Below are 13,840 nucleotides of genomic sequence, written 5' to 3'. Positions count from 1 at the left end.
ATCCCACAGTCAAAAACTCTGACCCATAATTGTTCCTGTCTGAAAGAGTTGCAGGGATGGAAATAAAGAAGAGCCTGAGGAAAAAAAGATCCAGCGACAGGTCCAAAGTGGGATCCAGCTCAAGGGGAAGACCCAATGCCTGACACTATTACTGAGGCTATGGAACACTCACAAAATGGGACTTAGCAGGACAACACTACGAAGGACCCAACAAGCACCTAAAAGAGTCAGATGTAGATATTTCCACCCAACCAATGGATAGAAGCAGCTGATGCCTGTTGTTTAATTATGGAATGCTCAAAGAAGCTGAGAAGAAGGATTATCATGTAGGAGAACCATCAGTCTCAAATAACCTGAACCCTCAAGATCTCTCAAACAGTGGACCACCAAACAGACAGCATCCACCAGGTGCTGTGAGGCCCCTAACACACATAGAGCAGAGAACTTCTGGGTCTGTGTTCATTCAGAGATGTTGCACTTAATGCTCAAGAGACTCGAGGCCTCAGGGAGTTTAGAGGTCAGGTGGGGTGGAGGTTGTGGACATGTACATGGAGATAGGGGTTTGGGAAAGAGGTATGGGATGTGAAACAGTCAGAGGGTTGACTGGTGTGTGGGGAAAAAAAATCTTGAGTGTAAAAATTAACTAATTAATTAAAAAGTAGTATCTTTTTCCAGTGAGAATACCTTGAAGGAGACTAAATTATCATATATAAGTGGAGATCAATTGGAGATAGCTTCTGGGTTAGAGATGGAAGTTTGTCTGGGCATTTCTTAATTCTTTTCCTCATTCTTTTTAAGTTTAATTTTATTTTCAATTTATTTTTATACTCCCTATTCCATTCTCTGTCCCCCTATCTACCCTCCATCTACTCCACATCCCATATTTCCTCCCCACCTCACCCCATCACTAAGTGGATGCCCCCATCCCCCATCCCATGAGACCTCTAAACTCCCTGGGTCTTTCAATCTCTTGAGAGTTAGGTGCATCATTTCTGAATGAACACAGACACAGAAGTCCTCTTCTGTATTTGTGTTGGGGGCCTCATATCAGCTGGTGTATGCTGTTTGTTTGGTGGCCCAGTGTTTGAGAGATCTCAGGCATCCAGATTAATTGAGACTGCTGGTCCCCCTACAGGATCGCCCTTCTCAGTTTCTATCAACCCTCCCTAATTCAACCATAAGAGTCAGCAGGTGCAAATATCTACACCTGACTCTTTCAGCTGCTTGTTGGGTGTTTGGGAAGGCAGTCATGATAGGGCCCTTTTTGTGAGTGTTCTATAGACTCAGTAATAGTGTCAGGCATTGGGTCCTCCCCTTAAGCAGGATCTCACTTTTAGTCTGTCACTGAACCTCCCCCCCGCCTCAGGCTCCTCTCCATTTCCATCCCTGTAATTCTTTGAGACAGAAAAAAATTATGTGTCAGAAGTGTGAGTGTGGGGTGGCAACCCCATCCCTCACTCGATGCACTGTCTTCCTGCTGGAGGTTGGCTCTATAAATTCCCTCTCCCTACTGTCCAACATTTCATCTAACATCCCTCCCTTTGGGTTCTGGGAGTCTTTCACTTCCCAAGTCTCTGGTGCATTCTAGGGTGTCTCCCCAACCTCCTATTTCCTGAGGTTGCCTGTTTTCATTCTTTCTGCTAGCCCTCGGGGCTTCAGTCCTTTTCCCTCACCCAATACCAAATCATATATTTCTCTCCTCACCTTACTACCCCCCCCCATCCTGTCTACTTTCCCTCCCAGATCCTTCCCTCCCTCCCCACTTGTGATTGCTTTCTTCTCTCTCTCAAGTGGGACTGAGGCATCCTCACTTGAGCACTTCAGCTTGTTGACTTTTTGAGTTTTCTGTACATTTCTTTAATTTTGATTTTTTTGTTTCATTTTTCTTTTGCTTGTATATTATGATTTCTGATTTTGTGTTTTTATTTGTTCTGTGTGGATATGATGTCTTCATGTGCATTTTTTTCACATCTTTTCTTGATCTCCTCTACCTTTTATTCCACTTCATTCCATTGTCTATTTGTTTTCAAAGACAGAGAAAGGTGAATTGGTGTTGGATGAGTGAGCAGATGGGAAAACATAATGGAATGGAAATCCTGATCAGAATATATTTTGTAAAAAATCTATTTACAATTAAAATATTTAAAGTTTCTCTGTGTATATCTGTGCATTGGCATGCACACATGAATAGTCTCCTGCGAAAACCAGAAGTGCAAAATCTTCTTAGTATTGGGCTTATGAATTTTATACATGCTCTCATATGTGGGTGTTGAAAATAAGAATTGATTCTCTTCAAGAAATATACATATTCTTATATGTTTTGCATATTTTTATCCCTAAAACCTACCACCTCAAAATTTTTGAAATGTACAGTGCTTTTAAAATTCAATTTGTGTCAAACTTCTGTACAAATTAGTTAATTATCATACTGCATGCACTCTTAAGTATCTTATCCTATTCATTTTTATACTTTTTGTGACTAAAATTAATAGCTTTTTTGTAGAAATGAGATCATACTGTACTGATTTTCCTGTAACTAATTTATATCACAGAACATATTGTTATTCAATTCATTCAATTATTTTATAAAATAATAGTTTCCTTCTTCCTAAGGAAGTAGAATATATGTATATTTGTAACATATTAGCTTCAGCCATCAACCTAATAATGTATATTGTATTGTTTGTAAATCTTGTCTATCAATTATAGTGTTGTGAGTAGTAACTAGGTGTCATTATTGGTCAGACAAACTGATTTCATACATGCACACACACACACATATTGTGTTTGTGTGTGTACAGAGAAGTGAGTTCTATGATTCTTTAATAGTTACCTGAGTAAAATTTATAATGATGTTTCTGATTGTGTTATTTTACCTTTTAACAATGGTTCATAAGCATTTTCTTATTTGTTGCACACCTATTCTAGGATTTGTGAGTGTCTTTTTTTTATCCATTTATGTATAAATGGTTATTTTATTACAATTCTAACTTATACTTCATTGATGATTAATGATTATTTGACTTTTCATATATGTTTTGGGTTAAAATAATTTCAATGAGCACTATATATTTAGACCCTTTAAGATATTTGACAGCACTGTTTGCTTTGTTTCTTTGAAATAATAAAATGTTTTTTATAACTCCTTTTCACACAGCCCTCTCCTACCTCCCTTTATATAAAATGAGCTAGTAGTCCTTTAATATTTTTCTGCTTTAGAGGCATACCCAGTATTCACAAAAGTATGTATTAACAAAATTTCTAATATTAATTGTGTTATTTTAGGTTTTGATAAAAATGAACTGATCATAATTGATTACTTTTATTTTTCATATGATACATATGCAGCTAGAGTCAAGAGCTCCGGGGTACTGGTTAGTTCATAATGTTGTTCCACCTATAGGGATGCAGATCCCTTTAGCTCCTTGGGGAATTTCTCTAGCTCCTCCATTGGGAGCCCTGTGATCCAACCATTAGCTGACTGTGAGCATTCACTTCTGTGTTTGCTAGGCCAGGCACAGTCTCACAAGAGACAGCTACATCTGGGTCCTTTCGATAAAATCTTGCTAGTGTATGCAATGGTGTCAGCGTTTGGATGCTGATTATGGGGTGGATCCCTGGATATGACAGTCTCTACATGGTCCATCCTTTCATCTCAGCTCCAAACTTTGTCTTTGTAACTCCTTCCATAGGTGTTTTTTGTTTTTTTTTTTTCCATTTTTTATTAGTTATTTAGCTCATTTACATTTCCAATGCTATACCAAAAGTCCCCCATAGCCACCCTCCCCCCACTCCCCTACCCACCCACTCCCACTTTTTGGCCCTTGCATTCCCCTGTATTCGGGCATATAAAGTTTGTAAGTCCAATGGGCCTCTCTTTCCAGTGATGGCCGCCTAGGACATCTTTTGATACATATGCAGCTAGAGTCAAGAGCTCCGGGGTACTGGTTAGTTCATAATGTTGTTCCACCTATAGGGTTGCAGATCCCTTTAGCTTCTTGGGTACTTTCTCTAGCTCCTTCATTGGGGGCCATGTGATCCATCCAATAGCCGACTGTGAGCATCCACTTCTATGTTTGCTAGGCCCAGGCATACTCTGACAAGAGACAGCTATATCAGGGTCCTTTGAGCATAATCTTACTAGTGTATGCAATGGTGTCAGCATTTGGAAGCTGATTATGGGATGGATCCCAGGATATGGCAGTCTCTACATGGTACATCTTTTTATCTCAGCTCCAAACTTTGTCTCTATACCTCCTTCCAAGGGTGTTTTGTTCCCACTTCTAAGGAGGGGCATAGTGTCCATACTTCAGTCTTCATTTTTCTTGAGTTTCATGTGTTTAGGAAATTGTATCTTATATCTTGGGTATCCTAGGTTTTGGGCTAATATCCACTTATCAGTGAGTACATATTGTGTGAGTTCCTTTGTGAATGTGTTACCTCACTCAGGATGATGCCCTCCAGGTCCATCCATTTGGCTAGGAATTTCATAAATTCATTCTTTTTAATAGCTGAGTAGTACTCCATTGTGTAGATGTACCACATTTTCTGTATCCATTCCTCTGTTGAGGGGCATCTGGGTTCCTTCCAGCTTCTGGCTATTATAAATAAGGCTGCTATGAACATAGTGGAGCATGTGCCCTTCTTACCAGTTGGGGCATCTTCTGGATATATGCCCAGGAGAGATATTGCTGGATCCTCCGGTAGTACTATATCCAGTTTTCTGAGGAACCGCCAGACTGATTTCCAGACTGGTTGTACAAGCCTGCAATCCCACCAACAATAGAGGAGTGTTCCTCTTTCTCCACATCCACGCCAGCATCTGCTGTCACCTGAATTTTTGATCTTAGCCATTCTGACTGGTGTGAGGTGGAATCTCAGGGTTGTTTTGATTTGCATTTCCCAGATGATTAAGGATGTTGAACATTTTTTCAGGTGCTTCTCTGCCATTAGGTATTCCTCAGGTGAGAATTCTTTGTTCATTTCTGAGCCCCATTTTTTAATGGGGTTATTTGCTTTTCTGAAGTCCACCTTCTTGAGTTCTTTATATATGTTGGATATTAGTCCCCTATCTGATTTAGGATAGGTAAAGATCCTTTCCCAATCTGTTGGTGGTCTTTTTGTCTTATTGACGGTGTCTTTTTCCTTGCAGAAACTTTGGAGTTTCATTAGGTCCCATTTGTCAATTCTCGATCTTACAGCACAAGCCATTGCTGTTCTGTTCAGGAATTTTTCCCCTGTGCCCATATCTTCAAGGCTTTTCCCCACTTTCTCCTCTGTAAGTTTCAGTGTCTCTGGTTTTATGTGAAGTTCCTTGATCCACTTAGATTTGACCTTAGTACAAGGAGATAAGTATGGATCGATTCACATTCTTCTACATGATAACAACCAGTTGTGCCAGCACCAATTGTTGAAAATGCTGTCTTTCTTCCACTGGATGGTTTTAGCTCCCTTGTCGAAGATCAAGTGACTATAGGTGTGTGGGTTCATTTCTGGGTCTTCAATTCTATTCCATTGGTCTACTTGTCTGTCTCTATACCAGTACCATGCAGTTTTTATCACAATTGCTCTGTTATAAAGCTTCAGGTTAGGCATGGTAATTCCACCAGAGGTTCTTTTATCCTTGAGAAGACTTTTTGCTATCCTAGGTTTTTTGTTATTCCAGATGAATTTGCAAATTGCTCCTTCTAATTCGTTGAAGAATTGTGTTGGAATTTTGATGGGGATTGCATTGAATCTGTAGATTGCTTTTGGCAAGATAGACATTTTTACAATGTTGATCCTGCCAATCCATGAGCATGGGAGATCTTTCCATCTTCTGAGATCTTCTTTAATTCCTTTCTTCAGAGACTTGAAGTTTTTATCATACAGATCTTTCACTTCCTTAGTTAGAGTCACGCCGAGATATTTTATATTATTTGTGACTATTGAAAAGGGTGTTGTTTCCCTAATTTCTTTCTCAGCCTGTTTATTCTTTGTGTAGAGAAAGGCCATTGACTTGTTTGAGTTAATTTTATATCCAGCTACTTCACCGAAGCTGTTTATCAGTTTTAGGAGTTCTCTGGTGGAATTTTTAGGGTCACTTATATATACTATCATATCATCTGCAAAAAGTGATATTTTGAGTTCCTCTTTTCCAATTTGTATCCCCTTGATCTCCTTTTGTTGTCGAATTGCTCTGGCTAATACTTCAAGTACTATGTTGAAAAGGTAGGGAGAAAGTGGGCAGCCTTGTCTAGTCCCTGATTTTACTGGGAGTGCTTCCAGCTTCTCTCCATTTACTTTTATGTTGGCTACTGGTTTGCTGTAGATTGCTTTTATTATGTTTAGGTATGGGCCTTGAATTCCTGATCTTTCCAAAACTTTTATCATGAATGGGTGTTGGATCTTGTCAAATGCTTTTTCTGCATCTAACGAGATGATCATGTGGTTTTTGTCTATGAGTTTGTTTATATAATGGATTACATTGATGGATTTTCGTATATTAAACCATCCCTGCATCCCTGGAATAAAACCTACTTGGTCAGGATGGATGATTGCTTTAATGTGTTCTTGGATTCGGGTAGCGAGAATTTTATTAAGGATTTTTTGCATCAATATTCATAAGAGAAATTGGTCTGAAGTTCTCTATCTTTGTTGGCTCTTTCTGTGGTTTAGGTATCAGAGTAATAGTGGCTTCATAAAATGAGTTGGGTAGAGTACCTTTTACTTCTATCTTCTGAAATAGTTTGTGCAGAACTGGAATCAGATCTTCTTTGAAGGTCTGATAGAACTCTGCACTAAACATGTCTGGTCCTGGGCTTTTTTTGGCTGGGAGACTATTAATAACTGCTTCTATTTCTTTAGGGGATATGGGACTGTTTAGAAGGTCAACTTGATCCTGATTCAACTTTGGTACCTGGTATCTTTCCAGAAATTTGTCCATTTTGTCCAGGTTTTCCAGTTTTGTTGAGTATAGCCTTTTGTAGAAGGATCTGATGGCGTTTTGGATTTCTTCAGGATCTGTTGTTATGTCTCTCCCTTTTCATTTCTGATTTTGTTGATTAGGATTTTGTCCCTTTGCCCTTTAGTGAGTCTAGCTAAGGGTTTATCTATCTTGTTGATTTTCTCAAAGAACCAACTCCTCATTTGGTTAATTCTTTGAATAGTTCTTCTTGTTTCCACTTGGTTAATTTCACCCCTGAGTTTGATTATTTCCTGCCGTCTACTCCTCTTGGGTGAATTTGCTTCCTTTTTTTCTAGAGCTTTTAGATGTGTTGTCAAGCTGCTAGTATGTGCTCTCTCCCGTTTCTTTTAGGAGGTACTCAGAGCTATGAGTTTCCCTCTTAGAAATGCTTTCATTGTGTCCCAAACGTTTGGGTACGTTGTGGCTTCATTTTCATTAAACTCTAAAAAGTCTTTAATTTCTTTCTTTATTCCTTCCTTGACCAAGGTATCATTGAGAAGAGTGTTGTTCAGTTTCCACGTGAATGTTGGTGTATTAGTCAGGGTTCTCTAGAGTCACAGAACTTATGGACAGTCTCTAGATAGTAAAGGAATTTATTGATGACTTACAGTCGGCAGCCCAATTCCCAACAATTGTTCAGTCGCAGCTGTGAATCGAAGTCCAAGGATCTAGCAGTTACTCAGTCTCACACGGCAAGCAGGCGAAGGAGCAAGAGCAAGAGCTAGACTCCCTTCTTCCAATGTCCTTATATTGTCTCCAGCAGAAGGTGTAGCCCAGATTAAAGGTGTGTTCCGCCACACCTTTAATCCCAGATGAAAGGTGTAGCCCAGATTAAAGGTGTGTTCCTTAAACTCGGAGATTCAATCTTCTGGAATCCATAGCCACTATGGCTCAAGATCTTCAAACCAAGATCCAGATAAGGATCTCCAAGCCTCCAGATAAGGGTCACTGGTGAGCCTTCCAATTCTGGATTGTAGTTCATTCCAAATATTGTCAAGTTGACAACCAGGAATAGCCACTAGTGTTGGCTTTCCATTATTTATGTTGTTATTAAAGATCAGTCTTAGGCCATGGTGGTCTGATAGGATACATGGGACAATTTCAATATTTTTGTATCTGTTGAGGCCTGTTTTGTGACCAATTATATGGTCAGTTTTGGATAAGGTCCCATGAGGTGCTGAGAAGAAGGTATATCCTTTTGTTTTAGGATAAAATATTCTGTAGATATCTGTCAGGTCCATTTGTTTCATAACTTCTGTTAGTTTCACTGTGTCCCTGTTTAGTTTCTGTTTCCACGATCTGTCCATTGATGAAAGTGGTGTGTTGAAGTCTCCCACTATTATTGTGTGAGGTACAATGTGTGCTTTGAGCTTTACTAAAGTTTCTTTAATGAATGTGGCTGCCCTTGCATTTGGAGCGTAGATATTCAGAATTGAGAGTTCCTCTTGGAGGATTTTACCTTTGATGAGTATGAAGTGTCCCTCCTTGTCTTTTTTGATAACTTTGGGTCGATTTTATCTGATATTAGAATGGCTACTCCAGCCTGTTTCTTCAGACCATTTGCTTGGAAAATTGTTTGCCAGCCTTTCACTCTGAGGTAGTGTCTGTCTTTTTCCCTGAGATGGGTTTCCTGTAAGCAGCAGAATGTTGGGTCCTGTTTGTGTAGCCAGTCTGTTAGTCTATGTCTTTTTATTGGGGAATTGAGTCCATTGATATTAAGAGATATTAAAGAAAGGTAATTGTAGCTTCCTGTTATTTTTTCTTGTTAAAGTTGGCATTCTGTTCTTGTGGCTCTCTTCTTTTAGGTTTGTTGAGGGATTATCTTCTTGTTTTTTCTAGGGCGTGGTTCCTGTCCTTGTATTGGTTTTTTTCTGTTATTATCCTTTGAAGGGCTGGATTCGTGGAGAGATAATGGGTGAATTTAGTTTTGTCGTGGAATACTTTGGTTTCTCCATCTATGGTAATTGAGAGTTTGGCTGGGTATAGTAGCCTGGGCTGGCATTTGTGTTCTCTTAGTGTCTGTATAACATCTGTCCAGGCTCTTCTGGCTTTCATAGTCTCTGGTGAAAAATCTGGTGTAATTCTGATAGGCTTGCCTTTATATGTTACTTGACCTTTTTCCCTTACTGCTTTTAGTATTCTATCTTTATTTAGTGCATTTGATGTTCTGATTATTATGTGTCGGGAGGAATTTCTTTTCTGGTCCAGTCTATTTGGAGTTCTGTAGGCTTCTTGTATGTTCATGGGCATCTCTTTCTTTAGATTTGGGAAGTTTTCCTCAATAATTTTGTTGAAGATGATTGCTGGTCCTTGGGGTTGAAAATCTTCATTCTCATCCACTCCTATTATCCATAGGTTTGGTCTTCTCATTGTGTCCTGGATTTCCTGGATGTTTTTAGTTAGGATCGTTTTGCATTTTCCATTTTCTTTGATTGTTGTGCTGATGTTCTCTATGGAGTCTTCTGCACCTGAGATTCTCTCTTCCATCTCTTGTATTCTGTTGCTGATGCTGGCATCTATGGTTCCAGATTTCTTTCCTAGGGTTTCTATCTCCAGCGTTGCCTCACTTTGGGTTTTCTTTATTGTGTCTATTTCCCTTTTTAGGTCTAGTATGGTTTTGTTCATTTCCATCACCTGTTTGGATGTGTTTTCCTGTTTTTCTATAAGGACTTCTACCTGTTTGGTTGTGTTTTCCTGTTTTTCTTTAAGGACTTGTAACTCTTTAGCAGTGTTTTCCTGTTTTTCTTTAAGGACTTGTAACTCTTTAGCAGTGTTCTCCTGTATCTCTCTAAGTGAGTTATTGAATTCCTTCTTTATGTCCTCTACCATCATCATGAGATATGCTTTTAAATCCAGGTCTACCTTTTCAGGTGTGTTAGGGTGTCCTGGACTGGGCGAAGTGGGCATTCTGGGTTCTGATGATGATGAGTGGTCCTGGTTTCTGTTAGTAGGATTCTTACGTTTACCTTTCGCCATCTGGCAATCTCTGGAGTTAGTTGTTATAGTTGTCTTTGTTAAGAGATTGTTCCTCTGTTGATTTTGTTACCCTCAATCAGCAGGCATGGGAGACAAGCTCTCTCCTCTGAGTTTCAGTGGTCAGAGCAGTCTCTGCAGGCAAGCTCTCCTCTTTCGGGGAAGGTGTACAGTTATCTGGTGTTTGGACCTCCTCCTGGCTGAAGGTGAAGGCCCAAAACAGGATCTTTCCCAGAAGCTGTGTTGCTTTGGCCAGGAAGGTGGCCGGTTGTCTGGAGTCGAAGATGTCGCCGCCTCAGAAGCTCTGTGGCTCTCGCCAGGAAGGTGGCCGGCCGTCTGGAGCTGAAGATGTCGCCGCCTCAGAAGCTCTGTGGCTCTCGCCAGGAAGGTGGCCAGTTGTCTGGAGCAGAAGATGGTGCCGCCCCAAAGCTCTGTGACTCTCGCCCGTACCAGAAACGTCTGGCCTCTGTATTCCACACGGTCACCCGTGCAGCCTGCCCTCCACGGAGTCCCGGAGCCAAGAAGGCTCCCGCCGGCGCCTGTGACACAAACCTCTCAGGCTGGGCAGACCCCCGTGCTCTCACCAGGAAGGTGTCCGGCTGTCTGGAGCTGAAGATGGCACCGCCTCACCCATGGGTGTTTTGTTCCCAATTCTAAGGAGGAGCATAGTGTCCACACTTCAGTCTTCATTCTTCTTGAGTTTCATGTGTTTAGCAAATTGTATCTTATATCTTGGGTATCCTAGGTTTTGGGCTAATATCCACCTATCAGTGAGTACATATTGTGTGAGTTCCTTTGTGAATGTGTTACCTCACTCAGGATGATGCCCTCTAGGTCCATCCATTTGGATAGGAATTTCATAAATTCATTCTTTTTAATAGCTGAGTAGTACTCCATTGTGTAGATGTACCACATTTTTTGTATCCATTCCTCTGTTGAGAATGGCTTAGATCAAAAATTCAGGTGACAGCAGATGCTGGCGTGGATGTGGAGAAAGAGGAACACTCCTCCATTGTTGGTGGGAGTGCAGGCTTGTACAACCACTCTGGAAATCAGTCTGACGGTTCCTCAGAAAATTGGACATAGTACTACCGGAGGATCCAGCAATACCTCTCCTGGGCATATATCCAGAAGATGCCCCAAGTGGTAAGAAGATCTGCCCATATTAAAGTAATACAAGTGTATATAGAAGAGGCTACATAGTAAGACAGTAGAGAGATTTAAGGATCAATCTAGCTTTTATTTATATAATGTACAATCACAAAAATTGGCAAGGGGCTCTAAAAATAGCTGAATATATTTTAAAGTTAGCACCCACAGTGATGTAACAAGCTCTCACGGGTTACCATATATTACCCATTTTCATATTGCTAATCTTTCAGAAAAAATTCTAAACCATGAAACTCTGCATGACAATACATATCAAAATCATAGTATTTAGCCCTTGGCTTTTAGATTTTAGGGGTTTCTTGCAGTGTAATTATCTGTTCATAAATATTACGTAAATATTTCCAATATATTAAACTCATTCTGGGGTCTGTCAAAAGCCTGCTTCTGAGAACAAACCAAATTCCTTCCAATGAATGCCTGTCATTTCCAACCCTCAAATCATCTACTTTCAAGATGCAATGTAGTTTAAGTATAAACATGATTGAAGTGACTGAAACAGAGAAGTAAAAGAGAATAATAGGTCCAAAGGAAAAATGATACTCTGCAACACACATAGGGCATTCTGAGACTCCAGCATGTAATTCATAATGTGGGGAAGAAGGAATGTGCCATAAAACACTTGGGAAGATCAGGTTCCTTTGTATTGCCCTCTGTCACATATGACAATCTGATATTTACAACATTCACCTTTTTCTGTTCTATGCACCTTGTGCTTTATAATTTCTAGGTAATGACTCTTACTTCAGTCTCATGACCAAATTAAGCATCATTTATTCAGCTTGAGGCTATCTGTGGAATATTAAGCATTACAAATTTAGGAGAGTCACTGGTGGTTTTGTGACTTCACACTTATAGTATGTATATATTTTTTTCATGTAGTATAATGTCTTCGGATTCATTTTTCAAATAGCATTGTTTATTTAGCACTTCTTAGTTCCATTAAAATTTTAGAATTTTTCTAGTTTTTTGAAGAGTGTGATTTAAATTCTGATAGAAATTATATTAAGTCTGTGAATCACTTTGAGTAGTAGAATCATCTGTGAAAACAGAATATATTTCTAGAATTTAATATCCTCTACAGTTTCTTTCCTGAGTGATTTATAATTTGCACTAATTTTTCCCTTATGCTGTGGTTGAACTAATTCTTGGTACTTTAAGGTTTTATATCTATTGAAATTAAGATTCTTTCCTTAATTTGCATTTCAGATAATTTTCTATTACCATAGAATAGAAATACTGGTTTTATATCTCAATTTTGCATTCTGCAAATTTGATGAGTTTAGTTTTAGTAGTTTCTTATAATTTTTGGAGTTTTCCAGATACAGGGTATGTCATCTGTTAAAGGTGACAGTTGAATTTCTGAGTTTACCTCATTGAGGAAATTTATTCTGTTTCCTTCTTTAGCCTGATTTTTTTGGATAGAACTTCTAGCTTTAGCTGGAATAAAAATAAAATTTTATATAGAAATTTTTAAACCTTTCTGTTTCAGCATGATTTTGGCTATTGAACTAAATACATACATACATACATACAGACATACATACATACATACATACATACACACATACCTGCATATATACATGTTAATTATTATATGGGAGATATTCATTTCATGTACAAAATGTGTATTATTATTAATAGAGAAATGATACTGATTTCATATAAATGAATTCTGTATATAATAATATTGCTATATTGTGTTTATTATTATTTGTATGTATATCACATTTATCAATTTGCATATAGAGGGTCATCTTACCATGTCTGGGTTTCACCTCAATTAATCATGATAAATAATGTTAGGTTCAATTTCCAAATACTTTTTTGACTATTTTTGCATCTATGTTCATCAAAGATATTGGACTGAGCTCAGCAATGAACAGCACCTACTGTATTTCCAGAAGACCAGATTTTAGTTCCTAACAATCACTGTCAGCTCAGAGACTTATGACAATCCATTTCAAGTGGATCTGTTATTTTCTGGCCTCTGAAAACCCTTCACAGAGAGACTACTTGCAGACAAAATATTCCTAAATTTAAATAAAAATAAACGAGTCTTTGGCTTATGGACATTTCTTTCTTTCTTTCTTTCCTTCCTTCTTTCTTTCTTTCTTTCTTTCTTTCTTTCTTTCTTTCTTTCTTTCTCTCTCTCTCTCTCTCACTCTCTCTTTCTTTCTTTCTTTCTTTCTTTCTTTTCTTTTCTTCACTTTGAATCCTGATCATCACCACTCCTCCCTCTCTTCCCAGTCCCACCCTTTACAAATTTCTGCTGCGATTGCCCCCACGGTATCTCCACAAAGCTGCTGATTTCGCCCTTGAATAACATCTTACCCTGGGATATCTAATCCATGTAAGACAAGGAACATTCTCACCCACTGAGACCCAACCAGGTAGTCTAAGTAGGGTGAAGGGGATACAGTGGAAGGGAACAGAGACTGAGACAGCCCCACTCTGATTATTGGGGGACCCACATGAAGACCAAGTTGTGTATCTGCTACAAACGTGTAGGGGGTCTAGGTTTAACTCCTGCATGCTCTCTGTTTGGTGGACCAGGCTCTCTGAGCTTCCATGATCCCAGTTTAGTTGACTCTGTAGGTCTTGTGCTGTCCTTGGCCCATCCATCTTGTATACTTCTGCCACACACTCTTTCTCAGTACTTCCTTGGCACTGCCTGATATTTGGCTGTAGGCCTCTGGCTCTGCCTCTGTACCCTACTGAATGAAGCCTTTCAGGAGGCAGTTAAGGTAGGTT

The sequence above is a fragment of the Mus musculus genome, chromosome X (genome assembly GCF_000001635.26).
Source record: "Mus musculus strain C57BL/6J chromosome X, GRCm38.p6 C57BL/6J".
Lineage (NCBI taxonomy): Eukaryota > Metazoa > Chordata > Mammalia > Rodentia > Muridae > Mus > Mus musculus.
The sequence above is the reverse complement of the archived record's forward strand: the minus strand, read 5'-3'. Positions refer to the sequence as shown.